This window comes from Talpa occidentalis, unplaced genomic scaffold (genome assembly GCF_014898055.3).
Source record: "Talpa occidentalis isolate TD23 unplaced genomic scaffold, MPIMG_talOcc4v2.1 talOcc4.8, whole genome shotgun sequence".
Taxonomy (NCBI): domain Eukaryota; kingdom Metazoa; phylum Chordata; class Mammalia; order Eulipotyphla; family Talpidae; genus Talpa; species Talpa occidentalis.
In genome coordinates, this window is record NW_023605194.1 from 42,717,572 (window position 1) to 42,727,535 (window position 9,964).

General features: G+C 50.0%; 1 protein-coding gene across 2 annotated transcripts in view; it reads right to left on the minus strand.

The window, feature by feature from the left end:
• The window catches only part of CHST3 (carbohydrate sulfotransferase 3), a 35,348-nt gene extending 32,954 nt beyond the window's left edge, over nucleotides 1-2,394 (minus strand). The window contains exon 1 of one of the 2 annotated variants that reach the window (XM_054689984.1): nucleotides 2,342-2,394. The gene's annotated coding sequence lies outside the window, so the exon portion shown is untranslated. Of the gene's footprint in view, nucleotides 1-2,216; nucleotides 2,307-2,341 lie in introns of those variants that run through there. The other variant, XM_037495763.2, reaches the window with a different exon arrangement.
• Nucleotides 2,395-9,964: the final 7,570 nt, after the last annotated feature.

A 9,964-nucleotide genomic window follows, 5' to 3' on the forward strand; every position in this document is an offset into this window, starting at 1 on the left:
AAGTATGGTCGCAAACAGCAGCTTTGTTCCCACTTATCCGATAAACAGTGAATCATCTCTTACTGAAATCACTGTAATATTTCCCTGCAGTCACCCCCAAACAGCCATTGTTTCCTGATTCCAGATCCACATGGGAGGCTTTAGCAGTCAGGTGCCACTTAGTTTTGATTCCCGCCGCCTATGGTGTATCCAGACTGGGCAGAATGTGTGGAAAAAGGGGGCTGCAGTCAGAGGCCCCAGAACCACATGATTAAAGTACATTAGTGTTGCTTCCCTGTTGCCACGGAGAACCAGTAGGGAACTTAGAAACAGCATGGCACGGCATCTACAGCCTGGGTACTAGAATCTACTCTCCAGGTCAAATCCCGGCTTTGTCCCTCATCAGCTTGTGACCTGGAAAAGCTACTTAGCCTTTGTCAACCTCAGTTTCCAAATACGTAAAATGGCAATAAAGCACTAACCTTATGGAAGATGAAAGGGCTTAAAGTATATTAGTGAGATAATCAGATAAACAGATTACATGTTATCCCAAACAGATAACATGCTCAGCTCTTGATTCACAGAAGCATAATTATGGGTGTTACCGGGAAAGTTACAGATTTCCAACTGAAATTGGGGATGGCCAAGCTCAGATGATTCCCTCTTCCCCATGGGGTCACAGTCCCACATATTTTGTTAATTTTAGCATTAAGGCTACTGAATGCTTGGAATGTACAATGAACCTAGTCATAAAAGGGCAGGGGTGGGGAATGACAAATTTATTTGCAATTATATGGCTAGGTCTTCGGCCCCCACCCCCATTCCTGCATATTCTTAATTCCTTGCAAGTAGGGAATCATTCCCAGGAGTTCCCAGGACTGCAATCCCAATTCCATGAACATGAGAAGTTTCTGCTCTTCTGAGAAGATGCCAGAGGAACAGACCCTAATACTCAATACAGAAATGGTGATGGCCCGCCCACCTGCTGCCATCACAGAGCCAAGCCCCTGGCAGAAGACACAGCTCCTAAGACCCTTCATGAAACCCATGGACAGTCAGACCAGCAAGAGCCAGGAAGAAACACTGTACACCACCCCCAGGTTGGCCAGGTACAGAAATGGAGACTTTTCTGCTGCCTGTATTAGGGGCGCTGAGGCCAATGATGACTGGAGTCCCTGAGGCCAGCTCACAGGACACAGTGGAACATGCTGCTTGGGTGACTTTCCCAAACAGATCAAGCAGAGCTCTCTGTAACCGCTCAGGGCCCCCTCCTCTATAGGAAAATCAGTTCCAACTCTGCAGAGGCCCACCAGGCTTGGCTCAGAGTGATACCTTAATGAATATTAATTATTGGGTCATTATTCATCAAACAACAACTTATTGCGCACCTACTATGTGTCAGGCACTGTAGGTGTATCCAGGACAATCCTTGAAACATCTTGGAACCCCAGACACTAGTGGATCGGAAAACAAATGACTTCAGGTGCAAGGGAAATACCATTTTCCCTAACCTTGGAGTCTCAAACATCTCCCACCTCCTTTTACACATACAGCTACATACCCAGGGCTACAATCTCCCTAGCAGTTCCCCTGGCAGTGCCCCGAGGAAGCACATCCGCTGGGGGGAAGGACGTAGGCTTTGCTCACAGGCCCTGTCACTGCCACCACCCAGCTGTCCGTCACAGCACGGCCCGCCAGCCTTTCTCACGCGGTTCACAGACCCCGACATGCCGCCGGGCCGAGTTTATGAATCACTCCCTCCTCCTCCCGGCCTCGCCTCCGGAAGGGCTGCGCAGCACAGACACATCACCCAGACGGCGAGTTTCCACGCCAAACTAGCTCCTGAGGACCGAGTCCCGATCGCAACTTCTGCTTTAGCCTCCCCACGTCTGCGTGTCGGGGTCCGGCTACGACTTTCCAAAGACGAGGCCGTCTCTCCCCAGCGGTCTCCCTGGGGGTGGGGGGCTCCTCGCCGGGGAGTTAGGGGGAGGGCGCAGACAAAGACCAGTGATTCACCGGAGGGCAGAATGTACGCGTCTAGTCTGAAGTTCCGAAGCCCCGCGCTCAGATACTGTGCATCTCGGGCTGCGGCGCGAGCTCAGGGCGACGGTGAGGAGTGTCTGGACTTGCGGGTGATGGGCAGCGTGTACCTAGCAGTTATAAAGCGGGGTGCAGCGGCTCTGGGGGTTGTGAGTGCCTGCGCGAGGACTTTCCCGAGCCGGGAACCCCCATCTCACCCTCGATCTCGCCTCCGGTTCTCCCAAAGTTTGGCGCGCGCTCCCGGACGGCGAAGGTGGGGGCGCACGGCTGGGCGGCCTCCCCGGGCCCCGGAGGCGGTTCCGCGGACCAGCGCCCCACTTACCCCAGCCGCCCAGCCTCGGCCGGCGGGGGCGGGTCCGCCTCTCCACGGCTGGGGTCCGGCGCCGGCGGCATCCGCTCGCGGCTCTGCGCTCCTCTCGGAAGGAGCCGGCAGGAGTGGCTCCGGCGCCGGCTTCCTCGGCCCGGCTCCGCGCCCTCCCGGGGGGCGGCGGGCGCGGGAGGGAGGCGCGGCCGGCCGGTTCGCACGCGGGGCGGGAAGCGGCGCCAGGCGGGCGCCGTGCTGCGCAGCGAGCGGGCGAGCGGTCCTGCCTGGCGCCCTCCCCGCTCGGGCCCGAGCCGGCGAGCGGCCCGCGGCGGCGGCGGATTCCTGAACCGCGGCCAAGACGCCCGGAGAGCCCTCCTCCTCTTCTTCCTCACCCCACCCGCTTCCACCCCTGCGCACCGGCAACTTGGGAACCGCTGGCTAAGTTGGGCTGCGCGCCGGCCGGGCCTCGGGGTGGGGGGGGAGAGGGAGGAGCTGACGGGGAGGGGGTCACCCCCGCCCCCGGGGAGCCGCGCTCTCCAGGACCCCTCTAAGGGCCTTTGTTCCGGGCGCAGCACCTCGGCCCGCCCCTCCCCTGGGACTCGCTTGGGACCGCTCAGATCTCCACCCCCTCCTAGAGAGGCTGGGAAGCTCTCCCAGCCCCCCGGGTTGGTAGGTGGGGGAGAGGCGATGGGGGAGTCCGCATGGCTTCTCCCTACCAAGGGAGCCCCCCAAGCCATTATCGGCCCCCTGTCCTATTCCTCCCTAGGGAGACCCCTCTGACTGCACGGGTTCCCCGCCATCTCTGACCGGGTGGGGGTGGGGATGGGCTCTTCCCGCGCACCCCAACTCTGGGGAGGCGGAATGGAGAGGGTGGGGTACAGATGACAGTCTTCCAGCATTCTAAATACCATGCAATGCCCCCTCCCCAGGCGGTCACAGGTCACCCACAAGCCCGTCTGTGCTTTCTCAGGCTGCCAGTCCAGAGCTCTCCAGTGCAAAAAGCAAGAAGGAAGAAAGTAGGTTCCAAGTGAACTGGAACCACCCCCCAGACACACACAACCCTTGGGGGCTCCTCCTGGCGGAGGTGGGGTAGCTGCCTGACTAGCCTGGCCCCAATCGCCTTCAGTGCATGGAGGGCCCGGCTGGGCAGCCCCACTTGTACAAAAGCTAACTTCTCCAGGAGGGTGGTAAAGAGCTGCAAGTGCACTTGCTAGGCTGTTTTCCTGAATGTTCCCAGAATAGAGGCATGAGCTAGTTTAGGCCTTTCTAAGACAGTAGTCCTGACATTTAACGGGATAGCATAGGGTCTAGACACAATAAGGCATTTCCTGTAAAGGAGAAATAGGAAAATCCGAAGAGCAAAAACCTCAACATCTGCACTTGGCTTCCTTGTGTTCTTAACATTTGTAGATCGAAATCCAAATGGAACTGAGCTGGACCCAGACCTTACCAGGAGGTGGTCTTTCCAGGTGGGGGAAGTCAGAGGTTCCTGTTCGTTTTCTGGATCCAGAGGAGCCAAAGTTTCCATTAGGGTCACTGCAGGGACCTGGGCAAAGAGCTTGGAATGGTGAGGTGACCCTTGAAAAACCTGAATGAGGTCTTTTGGTTCTATGGACAGTTCTGTAACCTGCTATCTCAGGGTCTGAGATTAGGTGGTATAGTACAGACTCCAGCTCACCTCCTTGGTAAGCTCTCTGTATCCCTCCCTCTGCATCTCCCTTTGTCCTGCCGGCACTCACCACATCTCAACAGGCTGCATGTTTTAAAGGTTCCCAGAACTGGTATCCTGGCCTCTGAATTCCTTCAGACCCCATCACTTCTAGGAAGGGAGGGCCTCATTTCAACCTCACAAATCTGTCAAGAAGCTACATTTAACTGCACCTGTGGCCTTATAAGGGGAGGCCTTCCTGCTGGCATGTAAGGATTCTTGAATTTTATTGCCACAACTCTCTGATGTACCTTAGGGGATTCAAAGGAGGCAACCTGGAACTGTGTCACCACCAGATGATAGACAATGAGATTCTGTGCCACTGAGGTGGGAGGTGGGAAAGGGGAGGTGCTTTGTGCCCCAGCATAGAAGGGTATCCTTTGCAGGGCTGGTTCCCACTTTGCACCCTGAGCTGCTGGGACAGGCTCTAGTTCAGACCCTGAACTGGAATAAGGGGTTGGAAATGAATCAGTGAGTGACTGCAAATTATTAATTGATTTGGGCCTTTAGATGTTTGGTGATATTTTTGCAATCTAAAATATACTGTAGGAAGTTAAGTCTTGTTCGTATCAACTAGCCTATGGAAAATTTGGTTTCATTATTGAGCGTGGTCTCGCTTCAAGTTTCCAAAACCTACTGATGACATTAAGTGAAGACTGACTGTACTGGTGATACACTGTGTTATGTGAGGTAAGGTCAGAGGTGGGGGCAGGAGGGGTGTCTCCAGAACAAGACTGTAGGTTACACACTCAGGGTGGCACTGGCAATCATGGGATATGATATAACTGTTCGCTCCTGGAATTGTGTGCTGACTGCTGCATCCTCATTCCTGGAGCTGAAGACTCCAGGCCGGCAGTTGAGAGATGAAATGGAATTCTAGAAGTAGTTAGAAGAGGTAGAGGCAGGACAGGGCTTTCTAGATAAAGGGGCCAGCGATTGAAATGAAGAGCCAAGTGAAAGGGTATTCACTTCCCAAACTTTAGACTGGCATGGTAACCAATGGTTGGGCCTTTAGTGAGGGTATCTGGGGTACAAATGAGAAGTACTAGGATTTGGGGGATTTTCACCCTAATATGGTTTCCAGCCTCAACTTCTCCTAATGTCTCTGCCAAGAGAATTAGTCCCCGCCCCCCCCCCCCTTTTTTTAAACCTGTTTGAAAAGTTGAAAGAACTTTCCAGGCCACAGGCAGAATTGCAATGTGGTTAATTTAAGAATGTGGCAGCCTGGGTACCATTTTGACCAAGCAATCTAAGTTAAAGTCACAAACAATGGGACTTAACATCATCATGTACCTTCTAATGGGCTACACTGCGAAAGACACAAAGTTGACCGGAGAGTGTTCCTGCCCAAAAATGCATCACTGGAATCTAATCACCAGGGTCATTTGTGGAACTACTGGCTTGTGATATTTAAAATGTCAGTTACGTGAAAGGCTAAGAAGCCATTACAGATTAGAAGCAACTAAAGAGACAAGAGTAGTGTGGTGGGCGGATTTCTAAGACAATCCCCAGTGACTCCCCGCTCCCCACTGTATTTACACCCTATGTAATCCTCTCCCCCTGAGTACGCCTTTGCTTCTAAGAATACTGCACAGGTGATGGAATGTCACTTCTGGGATTTTAAGACGATAATTTAGGTTACAAAAGACTGTGACAGCTCTCTTGCTAGCATTGCTTTCTGGTTCTCCCCCTCGTTCATCAGCGCTTGCTGGCTCTAAGGAAGCAAGTGGCTGCCAAATTGTGAGCTTCTCTATAGACAGGCCTATATTTCAAGGGAATGAAGGGGGCTTCTGGCAAACAGGCAGCAAGGAACTGTCAGTGGTCTGCAATGACTGGAATCCTACTAACAATCACCGAGTGTACCTGGAAGCAGATCCTATCTCAGTTGAAACTTGAGATCATGGTACCTTGGCTGTCACCTTGATTGCAACTTTAAGTGACTTTGAACCAAAGAACCAGCTAGGCCACATCCAGATTCCAGTACTACAGGAGCTGGGAGGTGATAAAGTTGTTATTTTAAGTCAGTAAGTTTTGGGGTACCTTCTTATGCAGCTATATAGAACTAATACAACCACTAAATGCAATGTGTAATCCCAAACTGGATCCTAGAATTGGGGATGGGGGGAGGGGAATGATTATAAAAGACATTACTTAGGTAATTGACAAAATACGAACAAGAACCAAATGACATAAAAATAATGTCAATGGGCCTCCCTGGTGGCACAAGGGGCTGAGATGCAACCTATGACGCTATCCACAGCCACTGCAGCACAAATTTGATCCCGGCCAGAGAGCTAGCCTGGCCACATGGAGCAGCAGACTCTCCTGACTCACCTGCTGCTCCCTCAGCAGTGTATTTCAGTCAATCTGCCTGTTCTGCTCCCCACTCTGTCTCTGGTGAATCCTCTCACCCCCCACACCTCTGAACTGTGCCCCAGTTCTTGTATACATAAATAAATAAAATCTTTTAAAAGAAATAATGTCACTGTTAAATTTCCTGGGTTTAAGAACTGTACTGTTTTGTAAGACAATGCTGTGTTTATTAAAAATACATACAGAAATATTTAGGGTCATGATTTCTGCCACTTCCTCTCAAATGTTTCCTAAATAGTAATAAAAATAAATATTTTATATAATATATAGTTTTGCTTATCTATTAGTTTACTTGTGTATCAAGCCATTTCAAAACTCAGTAACTTAAAACAACAAAAATATATTATTTTTCACCATTTTGTGGGTTGATTGGATTCATCTGGAAGGTTCCTCTGCTCCATATGGCATCAACTGGAGTGTCCAAAAAGGCATCCTTTCCCTGTGTGGTGCTCCTTAACATGGCCTTCCTCACCCCATGAGCTAGCTTGGCCACACTACAGCCTCACAGCATGGCAGTTTCTGAGTGGACAGACTTCTTACCTGGCAGATGGTTTCCAAGAGAGAGGTGTGTAAGCTGCTTGTCCTCTTACCTGCCAGACAGGGAATTGTTGAGCCATTCTTGGGATCTAGGACAAATCCTCCTCCTTGGGCTGGTAGAAGCCTAGGAGCAAAAGAGGAGGGAAGAATGAGGATCCCCCACTGCAGTGAAAGTGCCCAGGGGTGCAACAGGGCCCTAGAGTAATAAGCACTTCTCTTTCCCTGCTGCCCCACCCCATCTCAGTTTCCTCTGCCCCTGACAGGTTTTTTGGTTTTTGGGTTTTTTTTTTAAAAGATTTATTTATGCAAGAACTGGGGTACAGGCCAGATGAGAGGGAGGGTGAGAGGATTCACCAGAGACAGAGTGGGGAACAGAACAGGCAGACTGATGAAATACACTGCTGAGGGGAGCAGTGGGCGAGACAGGAAAGGTCTGCTTCGCCATGTGGGATTCTCGCCGGCTGGCTGGGATCGAACCCGTGCTGCAGAGACTAGTGTTGCAGAGGCTGCGGACAGCTTCACAGTGCGGCTTGCAACCACCTGCGCCATCAGGGAGGCCCTGCCTCCTGTTTTAACCTAAGGGTTCACTTTACGGATGTCATTGGGTTAAAAGGGAGGAAGAAAAATGTTGCTTGTTCAGCATGAAGTCCAAATGATCTTACCCACATTATTTCATTTAATCCTCACAGTGACTATGCAAAGAAAGCGTTATTATCCCTTGTAAGACTGCAGGGGAGGTTCACAGGTTGTTGGGCCAGCAGGGAAGCAGTGCCAGCCTTGGTGGGCTGGGCTTGGGGCCAGGCCTTGAGTTGGGCTCAGGTCTTCTCTTCACATCTCTACTTTCAACTTGGGCCAGTGGCTGCCCTGGGACACGTCCTCCTCAAGGCAGATCACAGGAGTACAAAAGATTGGTTGACCCTCGCAAGCACATTTCATAGCTCTGCTGACATCATTGGCCAAAGTAGATTCCGTGTCAAACCCTGAGTCATTAAGACAGAGAAGTCTATTCTAAACACCCTGACACTGTGATGATGGCAGAGATAGAAAATTCTGTGCTGAGGGGAATGAAGATTTGAGCAGGTGTATTGTCAGCCACAGGTAAGGAGGCACAAGCCTTGCTCTAGGGAACTCACGATCCAGTGGGGGAGAGGGTCATAAAGACACAATTACAGTGCAGTGAGTGGACAGCATTGCTTGTGTGTATGTGCACGTGTGTGTATTGTGCATATCTGTACATGGACACGTGTGTGTGTGCGTTGCCCCGTGCTCACAACGAGAACACGGAGGGGAGTCCTGCAGCCAGCCAGACATGTGAAAAGACTGCAGAGAAGGAGATGCCTGAGGTAAGGGCTAAAGGACAAAATAAATAGGGGTTCTTGGCTGCAATCGAGAGGAATGGGTAGGGAAGTGAGAAGAACATTACAGGTAGTCACAGATGTGTGAGCAAAGGCAAGGAGGCCAGAGACAGGGTGGAAGGAAACCAAGAATGGGTTTGCTGCCCCTGGAAGGGAACTGGGCAAGCGGTGGCTGTCAGGAGCTGATGAGGAGACAGAGGCAGAGTCCAGCCATGGAAGGCCTTTGTGATGCGCTAGATATTCTCCCTTCACCCTCTGGGTTGCTCCCACCCTCTCCACTCAACTCCATGTCCTGACTGACTGGCCTGTGTGAACCGCGTCCCCAAACCTCTCTTATTCCTGGAAGATGGCAGAATGTGCTTTTGCCTCTCTTCAATTCCCCTTGTTATGGACTAAACTGTGTCATCCCAAAATTCACATATCGAAGCCCTAACCCCCAAAGTGACTGTATTTGGCAATAGGACCTTTAAGGCCTTAATTAAGGTTAAATGATGTCCTAAGGGTAGGGCCCTAATCTTATAGAATTGGAGTCTTTATAAGAAAAGGAGGAGGGGCAGTGGGTAATTCTGGGTAAAAGGGAACCACTGTGTGGTGAAGGACAGGAGTGGACTTTTAGGGCTAAACTTAATGTAGTAAAAAACAGGTGCTAATTTACAATAATGCACACCCGAAATTGATATCATGTTATCATGCAATGTTACTGCAATAAAAATTATTTAAACAGTAAAAAATGAAAAAATAAAAAGGAAGAGACAGAGATCTCTCTCTGCCTCCCTGTGACAGCTGCTTGACCTTGGACGTCCAGCCTAAACAACCATGAGGAAGTTAATTTCTGATGTTTCAGCCATCCAATCTATAGTATTTTGTTATGGCAGTCCTAGCAGATTAATAACCCTCTCCCCCAAAAGCAAAACTAAGATTTAAAAAGTCAAAAGATCCATGGATAACATCTGTAACAAAAGCAGGTGATACGTTAAACCCACAAGCCCAAAATATAGCTGAGTTGGGGACAAACCACAGGCAATTACTAAACTCATGTGATTTGGGTGCATGGGCATAAGCAGAATGATGATCCTGAAAACAGGTAAGCCCCCAAAGCACACCTGAATATTCAAAGTAGGGCAGAACGATTCAAGAGCAGCTAAAACTGGAAAATAATTCTGCAGACTCCAATTTGCATATGAGTGCGAGGGGGTCTGTGCAGTGAGGTCTGATGGAGGTAGAGCCATCTGGGCCCTATAAACCCATTTTTGCTTCCCCTATAAAACTCCTGAATCTAATAGACTGAAACTTTCTTTCATGACAAAGTCCCACAAAGGGACTTTGAAAATAGAATGAAACTGACCAGGACAGCTCACTAAAAACAAAAGAAAGAAATTTCAGATAAAAGTAGAGCTCTAGGAATTTCCCAAAGTACAAAGCCACACGTGTGTGTGTGTGCTTGTATGTATAATTCATGTACATACATATAATCATTGAGGCAGCTTTTATTTTCCAAAGAGAATAGTAGGAAAAAAACCAACAGTCCTACAAATAATAAAATCAAGTCCACAAAAGAAATGGAAAATGTAACTTAATATTTCGAAAGCAGCATGAGGGAATTTTTTTAACAATAGAAGTTATGAAACTGCATAAATCAAAATTAGAAAAACTCAGAAGTGAGGTGGT